The sequence below is a fragment of the Pongo abelii genome, chromosome 3 (assembly GCF_028885655.2).
Source record: "Pongo abelii isolate AG06213 chromosome 3, NHGRI_mPonAbe1-v2.0_pri, whole genome shotgun sequence".
NCBI classification, from domain to species: Eukaryota; Metazoa; Chordata; class Mammalia; order Primates; family Hominidae; genus Pongo; species Pongo abelii.
This window is the reverse complement of record NC_071988.2, coordinates 89759176-89772626: the sequence shown is the minus strand read 5'-3', so window position 1 is coordinate 89772626 and position 13451 is coordinate 89759176. Positions and strand designations below refer to the sequence as shown.

Genomic DNA, 13451 nt, shown 5'->3' with positions numbered 1-13451 from the left:
AGTCAAAAGACAACAACAACAAAAAGGTGACTGACACAAGAGAATTGTCATGTGAATATACAGCTATCTTCTTAGAAGAAAAAATCCTAGAAGAAGTGGATATATTTTTGGACACCAACATCCTCTCAAACTTGTACCAGGTAGAAACAGAAATCCTAAACTGACCCAAAATGAGATCCAAAATTGAATCAGTAATACAAAGTCCAGCAAAAAAAAAAAAAAGGCCTGAATCAGATAGATTCATAGCCAACTGCCTTTATACATACAAAAAGAAATACTAGCCATTCTACTGAAACTATTTCAAAAAATTGAGGAGGAGGGACTCCTCCTTAACTCATTCTATGAGGCCAGGATTGCTCTGATACCAAAACCTGGCAGAGACACAGGAAGAAAAGAAAATGTCAGGCCAATGTCCATCATGAACATGGACACAAAAATCCTCAACAAAGTACTAACTAATCGAATTCAGCAGCACATCAAAACCTAACCAACACAATCAAGTAGGCATTAATCTTAGGATGCAAGATTGGTTAAACATGCAAATAAATAAATGCGATTCATCACATACATAGGACTAAAAAGAAATACACCAAGATCATTTCAATAGATGCAGCAAAGGCTTTCAAAAAATTCAACATCACTTTCCTTTTTTATTTTGAAGCACTCTCAAAGGAAACTGAATTTAATACTTCTGCTCAAACTTCAGGAGATAGTGGTAACAGACTACTACTAAGATATCTTCACAATCTTGGGAAAAACTGTGGCTACTACAAAATGAAACTTGTGTGCTGGAACTGCCTTGGCAGTGAATGAAAGAGGGAATCAGAAGGCTTATGACAATGGATATATTAACAAAGACATCCTATACAGTGCTGAAAATCTATCCAATGTTTGCTGAAGTTACAATGAATGTTCAATATGTCTACCCTCTGAGGGCTAGTTGTTTTCAGACTTACCAAACCTATCTCACTGATATGATTTATGATCAGATATTGAAATAATAGAGACCTTCAGAAGGCAGACGGTCAAAATAAACAAGATAGCTAAGAGTGGAGTGTTATCCAGAAAGACCTAATTTATGAAAGCTGTGTATATAGTAACAGAGAAGACAGCACTAGGGGCAAAATAGGTAGGTGACCAAGGGAATTTCTCAAACTATAATACCAGAAGAGTTCAAGAATGGATACTAAAAAGTTGAGGGCAGCTGTCCTCACTAGAAATAACACTAAATTGTCAAGGATCTGGACCTAAGTGTGTTTTCAGACCTGAAATTTATTGACTGAAGAAGACACCAGGCCTTCCAGGGAAAAAATTCTGTAAAACCAAGTAAACTCACGTGCTACTGATTCCATAATTTTTTTTTTTCCTGAAATGGACAGTGGCATCCTTAGGGTAACTGATGATTTCCTCAGTCTCCAAAATGCATAATTTTTTAGATACACTTTGTCTCTAGAAAAACCGTGAAATTTTATCATTGGCCTCTGGATACAAGTCATTTTATTGGAAAAGGCCAAGTGGATTCTCATTGCACTAGTTTCTTGGGCTGCTTAAAACAGAAGTGATTCTCTGATAGCTATCTAAGCCAGTAGGTCAAAATCTGTGTTCTCAGGGTTCATTTGTTCCGGAGGCTCTAAGAGAAACAACCGATGCCTGTCTCTTGGCCTTTATTGGTTGCTGACAATTCTTGGAGTCCCATGGCTTGTGGCTTCTCTCCAACTTCTGTTTCCTCAGCATCATCTTTTCTTTATTTTCTTACTAATTTTCTCCTGCCTTTATTCTTTTCAAAAAATTTTGTTTGTTTTTAAATTTTTGCAGAAACTGTGTCTTGCTATGTTGACTTGGCTGGTCTTGTACTCCTGGCCTCAAGGGATCCTCCTGCCTTCCACTTTATAAGAATATCTGTCATTGGATTTAGAACACATCATAAATACAGAATAAACTTGTCTTGATTTCATCACTTTACATTCATCTGCAAAGATCTTTTCTCCATTAAAATCACTTTAATAGATTCTGGAGGTTACTCCCTGAACAGAGTTTAGGGATGACAACCTTCAATTCACTACATGCATGAAGCTTCTTCATTCCTCCATTACCACAGATGTTAGGTGACCCAGAAAATGGGAAAAAATATTGCATTACATGCCTTGGGATTGTGAAAATTAAAGACCTTAAAGGTTTAAAGGATGAAGGATGATGGGCTCCATTACATCTTTGATTAAAAGTCTGACCATTGCAAAATCCAACAGATCCTAGAGTCTGGTAGTGGACTCCTGCAATTTCCACCAAGTAGTTGCTCCACTGGCATCCCTTGTGCCAGACGAAGAGTCTTTGCTAGACCAGATGAACATTCATATTATTAAAATGTCTGTACTTCTGAGAGTGATTATTGGATTTACTAAAATCTATGTAAAATTTCTATGGTATTTGTTATAGAATTGAAAAAAATGTAAATATTTATATGAAAACCCAAGAGACTATTAATATCCAAACCTGATTTTTTAAAAAGCATAGGATCATCTTATATATTACTTTAAAAAAGCAACTATAAGACTTTTTTTTCTTTTTTTTTTCTTTTTTTTATTATTATTATACTTTAGGTTTTATGGTACATGTGTGCAATGTGCAGGTTAGTTACATATGTATACATATGCCATGCTGGTGCGCTGCACCCACTAACTCATCATCTAGCGTTAGGTATATCTCCCAATGCTATCCCTCCCCCTCCCCCCACCCCACAACAGTCCCCGAAGTGTGATGTTCCCCTTCCTGTGTCCATGTGTTCTCATTGTTCAATTCCCACCTATGAGTGAGAATATGCGGTGTTTGGTTTTTTGTTCTTGCGATAGTTTACTGAGAATGATGATTTCCAATTTCATCCATGTCCCTATAAAGGACATGAACTCATCATTTTTTATGGCTGCATAGTATTCCATGGTGTATATGTGCCATATTTTCTTAATCCAGTCTATCATTGTTGGACATTTGGGTTGGTTCCAAGTCTTTGCTATTGTGAATAATGCCGCAATAAACATACGTGTGCATGTGTCTTTATAGCAGCATGATTTATAGTCCTTTGGGTATATACCCAGTAATGGGATGGCTGAGTCAAATGGAATTTCTAGTTCTAGATCCCTGAGGAATGGCCACACTGACTTCCACAATGGTTGAACTAGTTTACAGTCCCACCAACAGTGTAAAAGTGTTCCTATTTCTCCACATCCTCTCCAGCACCTGTTGTTTCCTGACTTTTTAATGATTGCCTTTCTAACTGGCGTGAGATGGTATCTCATTGTGGTTTTGATTTGCATTTCTCTGATGGCCAGTGATGGTGAGCATTTTTTCATGTGTTTTTTGGCTGCATAAATGTCTTCTTTTGAGAAGTGTCTGTTCATGTCCTTTGCTCACTTTTTGATGGGGTTGTTTGTTTTTTTCTTGTAAATTTGTTGGAGTTCATTGTAGATTCTGGATATTAGCCCTTTTTCAGATGAGTAGGTTGCGAAAATTTTCTCCCAATTGTAGGTTGCCTGTTCACTCTGATGGTAGTTTCTTTTGCTGTGCAGAAGCTCTTTAGTTTAATTAGATCCCATTTGTCAATTTTGGCTTTTGTTGTCATTGCTTTTGGTGTTTTAGACATGAAGTCCTTTCCCATGCCTATGTCCTGAATGGTAATGCCTAGGTTTTCTTCTAGGATTTTTACGGTTTTAGGTCTAACGTTTAAGTCTTTAATCCATCTTGAATTGATTTTTGTATAAGGTATAAGGAAGGGATCCAGTTTCAGCTTTCTCCATACGGCTAGCCAGTTTTCCCAGCACCATTTATCAAACAGGAAATCCTTTCCCCATTTCTTGTTTTTCTCAGGTTTGTCAAAGATCAGATAGTTGTAGATATGTGGTGTTATTTCTGAGGGCTCTGTTCTGTTCCATTGGTCTATATCTCTGTTTTGGTACCAGTACCATGCTGTTTTGGTTACTGTTGCCTTGTAGTATAGTTTGAAGTCAAGTAGCATGATGCCTCCAGCTTTGTTCTTTTGGCTTAGGATTGACTTGGCAATGTGGGCTCTTTTTTGGTTCCATATGGACTTTAAAGTAGATTTTTCCAATTCTGTGAAGAAAGTCATTGGTAGCTTGATGGGGATGGTATTGAATCTGTAAATTACCTTGGGCAGTATGGCCATTTTCACGATATTGATTCTTCCTACCCATGAGCATGGAATGTTCTTCCATTTGTTTGTATCCTCTTTTATTTTGTTGAGCAGTGGTTTGTAGTTCTCCTTGAAGAGGTCCTTCACATCCCTTGTAAGTTGGATTCCTAGGTATTTTATTCTCTTTGAAGCAATTGTGAATGGGAGTTCACTCATGATTTTGTTCTCTGTTTGTCTGTTATTGGTGTATAAGAATGCTTGTGATTTTTGCACATTGATTTTGTATCCTGAGACTTTGCTGAAGTTACTTATCATCTTAAGGAGATTTTGGGCTGAGACAATGGGGTTTTCTAGATATACAATCATGTCATCTGCAAACAGGGACAATTTGACTTCCTCTTTTCCTAATTGATTACCCTTTATTTCTTTCTCCTGCCTTATTGCCCTGGCCAGAATTTCCAACACTATGTTGAATAGAAGTGGTGAGAGAGGGCATCCCTTTCTTCTGCCAGTTTTCAAAGGGAATGCTTCCAGTTTTTGCCCATTCAGTATGATATTGGCTGTGGGTTTGTCATAGATAGCTCTTATTATTTTGAGATACATCCCATCAACACCTAATTTATTGAGAGTTTTTAGCATGAAGCGTTGTTGAATTTTGTCAAAGGCCTTTTCTGCATCTATTGAGATAATCAGGTGGTTTTTGTCTTTGGTTCTGTTTATATGCTGGATTACATTTATTGATTTGCATATATTGAACCAGACTTGCATACCAGGGATGAAGCCCACTTGATCATGGTGGATAAGCTTTTTCATGTGCTGCTGGATTCTGTTTGCCAGTATTTTATTGAGGATTTTTGCATCAATGTTCCTCAAGGATATTGGTCTAAAATTCTCTTTTTTGGTTGTGTCTCTGCCCGGCTTTGGTGTCAGGATGATGCTGGCCTCATAAAATGAGTTAGGGAGGATTCCCTCTTTTTCTATTGATTGGAATAGTTTCAGAAGGAATGGTACCAGTTCCTCCTTGTACCCCTGGTAGAATTCAGCTGTGAAGCCATCTGGTCCTGGGCTTTTCTTGGTTGGTAAGTTATTGATTATTGCCACAATTTCAGCTCTTGTTATTGGTCTATTCAGAGATTCAACTTCTTCCTGGTTTAGTCTTGAGAGGGTGTATGCGTTAAGGAATTTATCCATTTCTTCTAGAATTTCTAGTTTATTTGCATAGAGGTATTTGTAGTATTCTCTGATGGTAGTTTGTATTTCTGTGGGATCGGTGGTGATATCCCTTTATCATTTTTTATTGCATCTATTTGATTCTTCTCTCTTTTTTTCTTTATTAATCTTGCTAGTGGTCTATCAATTTTACAAACCAGCTTCTGGATTCATTAATTTTTTGAAAAGTTTTTTGTGTCTCTATTTCCTTCACTTCTGCTCTGATTTTAGTTATTTCTTGCCTTCTGCTAGCTTTTGAATGGGTTTGCTCTTGCTTTTCTAGTTCTTTTAATTGTGATGTTAGGGTGTCAATTTTGGATCTTTCCTGCTTTCTCTTATGGGCATTTAGTGCTATAAATTTCCCTCTACACACTGCTTTGAATGCATCCCAGAGATTCTGGTATGTTGTGTCTTGGTTCTCATTGGTTTCAAAGAACATCTTTATTTCTGCCTTCATTTCATGATGTACCCAGTAGTCATTCAGGAGCAGGTTGTTCAGTTTCCATGTAGTTGAGCGGTTTTGAGTGAGATTCTTAATCCTGAGTTCTAGCTTGATTGCACTGTGATCTGAGAGATAGTTTGTTATAATTTCTGTTCTTTTACATTTACTGAGGAGAGCTTTACTTCCAAGTATGTGGTCAATTTTGGAATAGGTGTGGTGTGGTGCTGAGAAAAATGTATATTTTGTTGATTTGGGGTGGAGAGTTCTGTAGATGTCTATTAGGTCTGCTTGGTGCAGAGTTGAGTTCAATTCCTGGGTATCCTTGTTGACTTTCTGTCTCATTGATCTGTCTAATGTTGACAGTGGGGTGTTAAAATCTCCCATTATTAATGTGTGGGAGTCTAAGTCTCTTTGTAGGTCACTCAGGACTTGCTTTATGAATCTGGGTGCTCCTGTATTGGGTGCATATATATTTAGGATAGTTAGCTCTTCTTGTTGAATTAATCCCTTTACCATTATGTAATGGCCTTCTTTGTCTCTTTTGATCTTTGTTGGTTTAAAGTCTGTTTTATCAGAGACTAGGATTGCAACCCCTGCCATTTTTTGTTTTCCATTTGCTTGGTAGATCTTCCTCCATCCTTTTATTTTGAGCCTATGTGTGTCTCTGCATGTGAGATGGGTTTCCTGAATATAGCACACTGATGGGTCTTGAGTCTTTATCCAATTTGCCAGTCTATGTCTTTTAATTGGAGCATTTAGTCCATTTACATTTAAAGTTAATATTGTTATGTGTGAATTTGATCCTGCCATTATGAGGTTAGCCAGTTATTTTGCTCGTTAGTTGATGCAGTCTCTTCCTAGTCTCGATGGTCTTTACATTTTGGCATGATTTTGCAATGGCTGGTACCGGTTGTGCCTTTCCATGTTTAGCACTTCCTTCCGGAGCTCTTTTAGGGCAGGCCTGGTGGTGACAAAATCTCTCAGCATTTGCTTGTCTGTAAGGTATTTTATTTCTCCTTCACTTATGAAGCTTAGTTTGGCTGGATATGAAATTCTGGGTTGAAAATTCTTTTCTTTAAGAATGTTGAATATCAGCCCCCACTCTCTTCTGGCTTGTAGGGTTTCTGCCGAGAGATCCGCTGTTAGTCTGATGAGCTTCCCTTTGAGGGTAACCCCACCTTTCTCTCTGGCTGCCCTTAACGTTTTTTCCTTCATTTCAACTTTGGTGATTCTGACAATTATGTGTCTTGGAGTTGCTCTTCTCAAGGAGTATCTTTGTGGCATTCTCTGTATTTCCTGAATCTGAACGTTGGCCTGCCTTGCTAGATTGGGGAAGTTCTCCTGGATAATATCCTGCAGAGTGTTTTCCAACTTGGTTCCATTCTCCCCATCACTTTCAGGTACACCAATCAGACGTAGATTTGGTCTTTTCACATAGTCCCACATTTCTTGGAGGCTTTACTCATTTCTTTTTATTCTTTTTTTCTAAACTTCCCTTCTTGCTTTATTTCATTCATTTCATCTTCCATGGCTGATACCCTTTCTTCCATTTGATCACATCACCTCCTGAGGCTGCTGCATTCTTCACGTAGTTCTCGAGCCTTGGTTTTCAGCTCCATCAGCTCCGTTAAGCACTTCTCTGTATTGGTTATTCTAGTTATACACTCTTCTAAATTTTTTTCAAAGTTTTCAACTTCTTTCCCTTTGGTTTGAATATCCTCCTGTAGCTCGGAGTAATTTGATCATCTGAAGCCTTCTTCTCTCAGCTCGTCAAAGTCATTCTCCGTCCAGCTTTGATCCATTGCTGGTGAGGAACTGTGTTCCTTTGGAGGAGGAGAGGCACTCTGCTTTTTAGAGTTTCCAGTTTTTCTGCTCTGTTTTTTCCTCATCTTTGTGGTTTTATCTACTTTTGGTCTTTGATGATGGTGATGTACAGATGGGTTTTTGGTGTGGATGTCCTTTCTGTTTGTTAGTTTTCCTTCTGACAGACAGGACCCTCCACTGCAGGTCTGTTGGAGTACCCGGCCAGCCGTGTGAGGTGTCAGTCTGCCCCTGCTGGGGGGTGCCTCCCAGTTAGGCTGCTCAGGGGTCAGGGGTTAGGGACCCACTTGAGGAGGCAGTCTGCCCGTTCTCAGATCTCCAGCTGTGTGCTGGGAGAACCACTGCTCTCCTCAAAGCTGTCAGACAGGGACATTTAAGTCTGCAGAAGTTACTGCTGTCTTTTTGTTTGTCTGTGCCCTGCCCCCAGAGGTGGAGCCTAAAAAGGCAGGCAGGCCTCCTTGAGCTGTGGTGGGCTCCACCCAGTTCAAGCTTCCAGGCTGCTTTGTTTACCTAAGCGAGCCTGGGCAATGGCAGGCGCCCCTCCCCCAGCCTCGCTGCTGCCTTGCTGTTTGATCTCAGACTGCTGTGCTAGCAATCAGCGAGATTCCGTGGGCGTAGGACCCTCTGAGCCAGGTGCGGGCTATAATCTCCTGGTGCACCGTTTCCTAAGCCCGTCGGAAAAGCACAGTATTTGGGTGGGAGTGGCCTGATTTTCCAGGTGCTGTCTGTCACCCATGGAAAGGGAACTCCCTGACCCCTTGTGCTTCCCAAGTGAGGCAATGCCTCGCCCCTGCTTCAGCAGGCACACAGTGTGCTCACCCACTGACCTGCACCCACTGTCTGTCACTCCCTAGTGAGATGAACACGGTACCTCAGATGGAAATGCAGAAATCACCCGTCTTCTGCGTCCCTCACGCTGGGAGCTGTAGACCAGAGCTGTTCCTATTCAGCCATCTAGGCTCCTCCCAATACCATTAACTATAAGACTTTATAGAAAAAAGGCTTTCTTTTTTTTTTATAGGTTAGAACTGAATCTACTCATTTTTATTCAAGATTAAATCTGTCAACTTCTTCTTCCCCTCAGAGTGTTAAAGGTTTTATAGGGTTATTCAAAAGTAGCCTAATTATGCCCTGTTCTGCATGTACAAGCCAGGAGAAGTTAAGTTCTCAGAGTTATGTTCCAACTTGTTTGGACTGACTTTTGTTCCAATTTTGGGAATCAACTTTTGGTCTTTCCTTTCTTCTACAGCTAAAATGTAAGTGTACTCATTTTGATCCATGCCATCTCTCTCAAAAGAAATATGCTGTTTCCAAATTTTAAATTTTACTTAGCTTGGAAAAGAAGGCCTGGTAACAGAGATATGAGTTATCATTATACATCTAGCTATCATTATATAATGGAAGCCAGACCTTGTCAACTCACTCTTTTACCAAAATTTTAAACTCTCACTAATAGATGATTAAAGTGATAACATGATTTCCTCTAATGCTGCTTACAGGCTTCCCACTTTATTTAGAAAATCCATTATTATGGAGCCTGGTTGATGGATGAAGTAAGGCATTCACTTGTTTTTCTTATGTTATAGACAGAAGCTGGGTTGTGGTCCATAATATCAAAATGTCACCTGTTATTTATATTGATATACTTTCTGAAAACAGTACAAGTCAAGATTTGCAGTATTTAAGGAAACCTGAATTTTGAAATTTTACCTCTTTTTGTTGGAAGTAATTTTAAGAATCAGATACAGAGTTTAAAATTTAAATAAATTTCTGTTGGATCTAGGAAAGATTATTTTGCTATATTTGTGTTTTCCTCTGTGAAATTTTTGATCATCAATTCCAGTAAAAACTACAATACCATTTTCTCCAGAAATTTCAATGAATTATTTGATTTCCTGTAAAGAAATAATTTGTACTTCAACAAAAGAAATGCATATATAAATTTCAAAAATAGATGCTTATAATTTTTAATAGCTTTATTGAAGGAAGTACAACTGATATACAAAAAAACCTGCACGTATTTTATACATATATATTTATTTTATATACATATAAATATATGTAAATGTATAATATATAATATATAAATATGTAAAATATATAAATAATATATAAAATATATAAATATGTATATATATATAGATGAGTTTGGACATATACATGCACCCATAATACTATCATTATAACAGTGATGGTAATAAACATATCCATTACCTACAAAAGCTCTCTTTGTCACTCTTTGTTTTTGATGGTAATAATGCTTAAAGTGAGATTTACCCTCTTAACACATTATTAAGTGTACAATACCGTGTTGTTAACTATAGGCATTATATTGTAGAGCAAATCTCTATGCTTATTCATAAGCATAAGTGAAACTTTATACCCACTGAAAAACAGCTCCCCATTTCTCTCTCTCCTGAACCCCTGGGAAGCACTATTTTATTTTCTGCTTCAATTACTTTGCCTATTTTACTTAACTAATATAAGTGGAATCATAAAATATTTGTTCTTCTTGAACTTGCTTAATTCACTTAGCATAATACCCTCTAGATTCATCGACATTGTCACAAATGGTATTTTTTGTCAAACCTTGGCAACTGAATTAACATTTTGACGGCTTCCATATACAGAGAAACAATACTAACTGAACTTGTGAAAATAATTATATTGATATTAAATTAAAATGCTCATGAATAGTTTTTGAATTTTTGTAAGATCAGATATGGAGAAAAATCTCAAATTTATCTTTATTTTAATGAATGAAAAATATTTATGGTCTTGAAATAATTAGCAATGGGAAACTAGGAAAATTGAGATTTTTAGATTTTTGATTATTATTGACATAACATATATTTCTATATTTACTTTAAAATACATGTTTATTTATATACGTATATATATAGAGAGAGACATCATGAGTAAATTAGTGTGTACATGTTGTGGGTGTGTTTGTGTTTTCTGTAATGGATACTCTAGCAGCAGTTATCTAGTGTATGTCATGTACTAATTAATATTACATCCCAGAAACAACTCCTAAAACTACTTTAAATTTGTATATTTTGTCTGCCTTCTTTCAAATAAATAAATGTATGTATGGAACAATACTGTCTGAATTTGTTTCATTTTAGCATACCACATGATAGTATGGTGAAGGGGTGTGAGGACAGGCAGACAGAGATGGGAGAAATGGAGAGAGAGAGAAAGAAAGAGAGAGAGATAACTTATTATCATGAAGCCTTATTTATCTTTGTATCGTGAGGGGCTAGCTCAGGACATGGCATGAATGGAGCTTATAGAGTGTATATTAAAATAAATAGGCCACTTATGACATGGGTTAGGTCATTTATATTCCAAATTTAATGTAAGAGGTTCGTTCTAGTGTAAATATATATCTTAGGCTTTACAATAAAATAAAATATTGTTACTTTTATACATATGATACAGGTTTAATTTTGAGAGGACCCACAATATTTATTTAAAAATGCTCCTTAAATAAATTTAAAAATATATTTCTACATGAATATAATGTAACGTTACCAATTTTATTGTCTCTATTTTTTTCTTGTAAAAAGAACTTACAATGATAATTCATAAGTAAAACTGTAATAATTATACCTACTAGACACATAAAAGCTTGGAATTGAAGAAAAATTTTACAATAATCTGTGTTAAGTTATGATTTAAGTTTAGAATTACGGTATTCTAAATTGTCAAACAGATACCATGAATATTTTTTAGTTATGGTACTAAATTCAACAGAATTTTAAATGTGCATTATGTATGTGAGCTGACATAGAAGAATCATGACTGAATAAATAAAAATAGTATTAATGTTCAATGACATGTGGTAGAGAGAAATTTTTAATTTTTAAGTTAGAATTTAGGCATTCAAAACAGGAATCACAGGAATAACAAAAGCACATAACTCTGAACTATGCACACCAGATAAGCATAAAATTTATTTGGCAAATGTTTTTGCAGTTTAGTCTCTGCATCAGTTTATATTGTGGGAAAGTAAGGGAGCAAGAATAGCTGAAATGATATAACACATAAAAATATCAGATAATTTTTATTGTAAACAGATATAAGCTGAATTTGAAAACAACATTGATAAGAAATTAAAGGGGAATATATTTCCCACTTCTTCCTTTTGTATATAATCCATAGCCTAAAATTATGATTCTTTGTAGAACTATCTCTCCACTTTTCTGTCATTTGTCAAAAGAAGAATAAAATCAATATTTATTTTTAGGGCTACATTACTGCATTACTGCATCATGAACCTAAACTTAATTCTGACTCTAGAAACCAAGTCAAACCATCAAGAAATGTAAACCGTGAGAAAATGAGAATAAATGCAAAAAATCACATCCAATATAAAAGGCACAGAGATACTACAAAGAGTAAGAAACATCGGAAAGGGTTTAGGTGAAAAGATAATAAATATTCCTTTTCTAAAATGTTGTGGTAGTAACAGTTTATTACTTAGTCTACAAAAAATGTTGTCAGTATTTCGATACTTACCGAAATGAGTATGATACCTCAGGCTCACTCCTTCAGTATCTTTTTTAATCTATTACTGTACTACAGTATCATTTCAACAATGTTAAAGATTTAATCACAATTTAAATATTAAATATAAATGATTAGGATAATAAACCTTTACTATGACCTATACTATTCATACCATTCTGGAAATATAACATAATACTAGCAGATCACAAGTTACATAGACCAAAACCCTCTCAAAACCAAACAAACAAACAAACAAAAAATACAAAGCAAAACATTCAGCCTCTGCATTTAAGGCATGCTTTTCATCAATCCTGATGTGATTCCAGGAATACACAAAGAAGAGGTAAGACATCTGGGATTCCCATGGAAAACCAAAAACAAATATATAAATGAAATATTGAGAAGCCCAGCCATCAACTCTCCATAGTATGCTAAAGGGTCAGCAAAACAAATAAACTTGGCCGCCTACAGCCTGCTGAGTAACTCCTCATTTTTATTTGCCTGCCACACCACGAAAGACTCTGCAGTTCCAAAGCTGTGTAGAGAAAAGCAAAGATATCATCTGTGAGGGTTTCTTAGTTACTGAAAGTAGGAGAACCTTCACATGAGAAGGAATCAGTATGATCAAGCAGAAGGCTTGGTGGAGGTACTAACATGGTTATCTAATATCCATCAAGTTGGAGTTTTTCTAGAATAACTTTTAAATTGAGTGACTAAAATTCATCGGCCAGACAAGTACTTTCCCTAACTTTCCAGAGTCAAAGAAACACAAATTCAGCAGAAACACACACACACACACACACACACACACAGAAGACATTCACAGTTTTCATGACCAACTCTTCCTTTAATTTACCATCGGTTTAAAATAAGTACAGCAAGCTCATAAGCCAGATTCATCCTAAGTGTGTTTTATGCTTCAATTTCTCAATTGATGGTGAATGAATCTGGACTTTGGACAGCCTACTTATCTCAATAGTCAAGTGGAATATAGTTGTCCTCATGGAAAAGATCATCAAATTAAGCAATGGGCTGAGTCATGGCTCATTACTCAGAATTCATTTGTTTGTGTTCTAACACCAAGTACCTCAGAATAGGACTACATCTGGAGACAGGGCCATTAAGGAAAAAATTAATATAAAATGAGGGCAGATAGAGAATATCTTATATGGACATAAGGACAAACACAGAGAAGGAAGTCCATGTAAAAACACTGAAGGAAGGCAACCATCTACAAACTAATCATAATGGCTTTAGAAGAAACCAACTCTGTTAATCATACTTCGATTACACACTTTTAGCCTCCTGAATGTGAGAAAGTAT

The 13451-nt window shown here is 36.4% G+C and overlaps 1 protein-coding gene across 1 annotated transcript in view; it reads left to right on the top strand.

The window, feature by feature from the left end:
• Positions 1–13451, top strand: part of LOC100442747 (UDP-glucuronosyltransferase 2B4-like) — a 243770-nt gene that overhangs the window by 217084 nt on the left and 13235 nt on the right. The gene's annotated exons all lie outside the window — the stretch shown is intronic.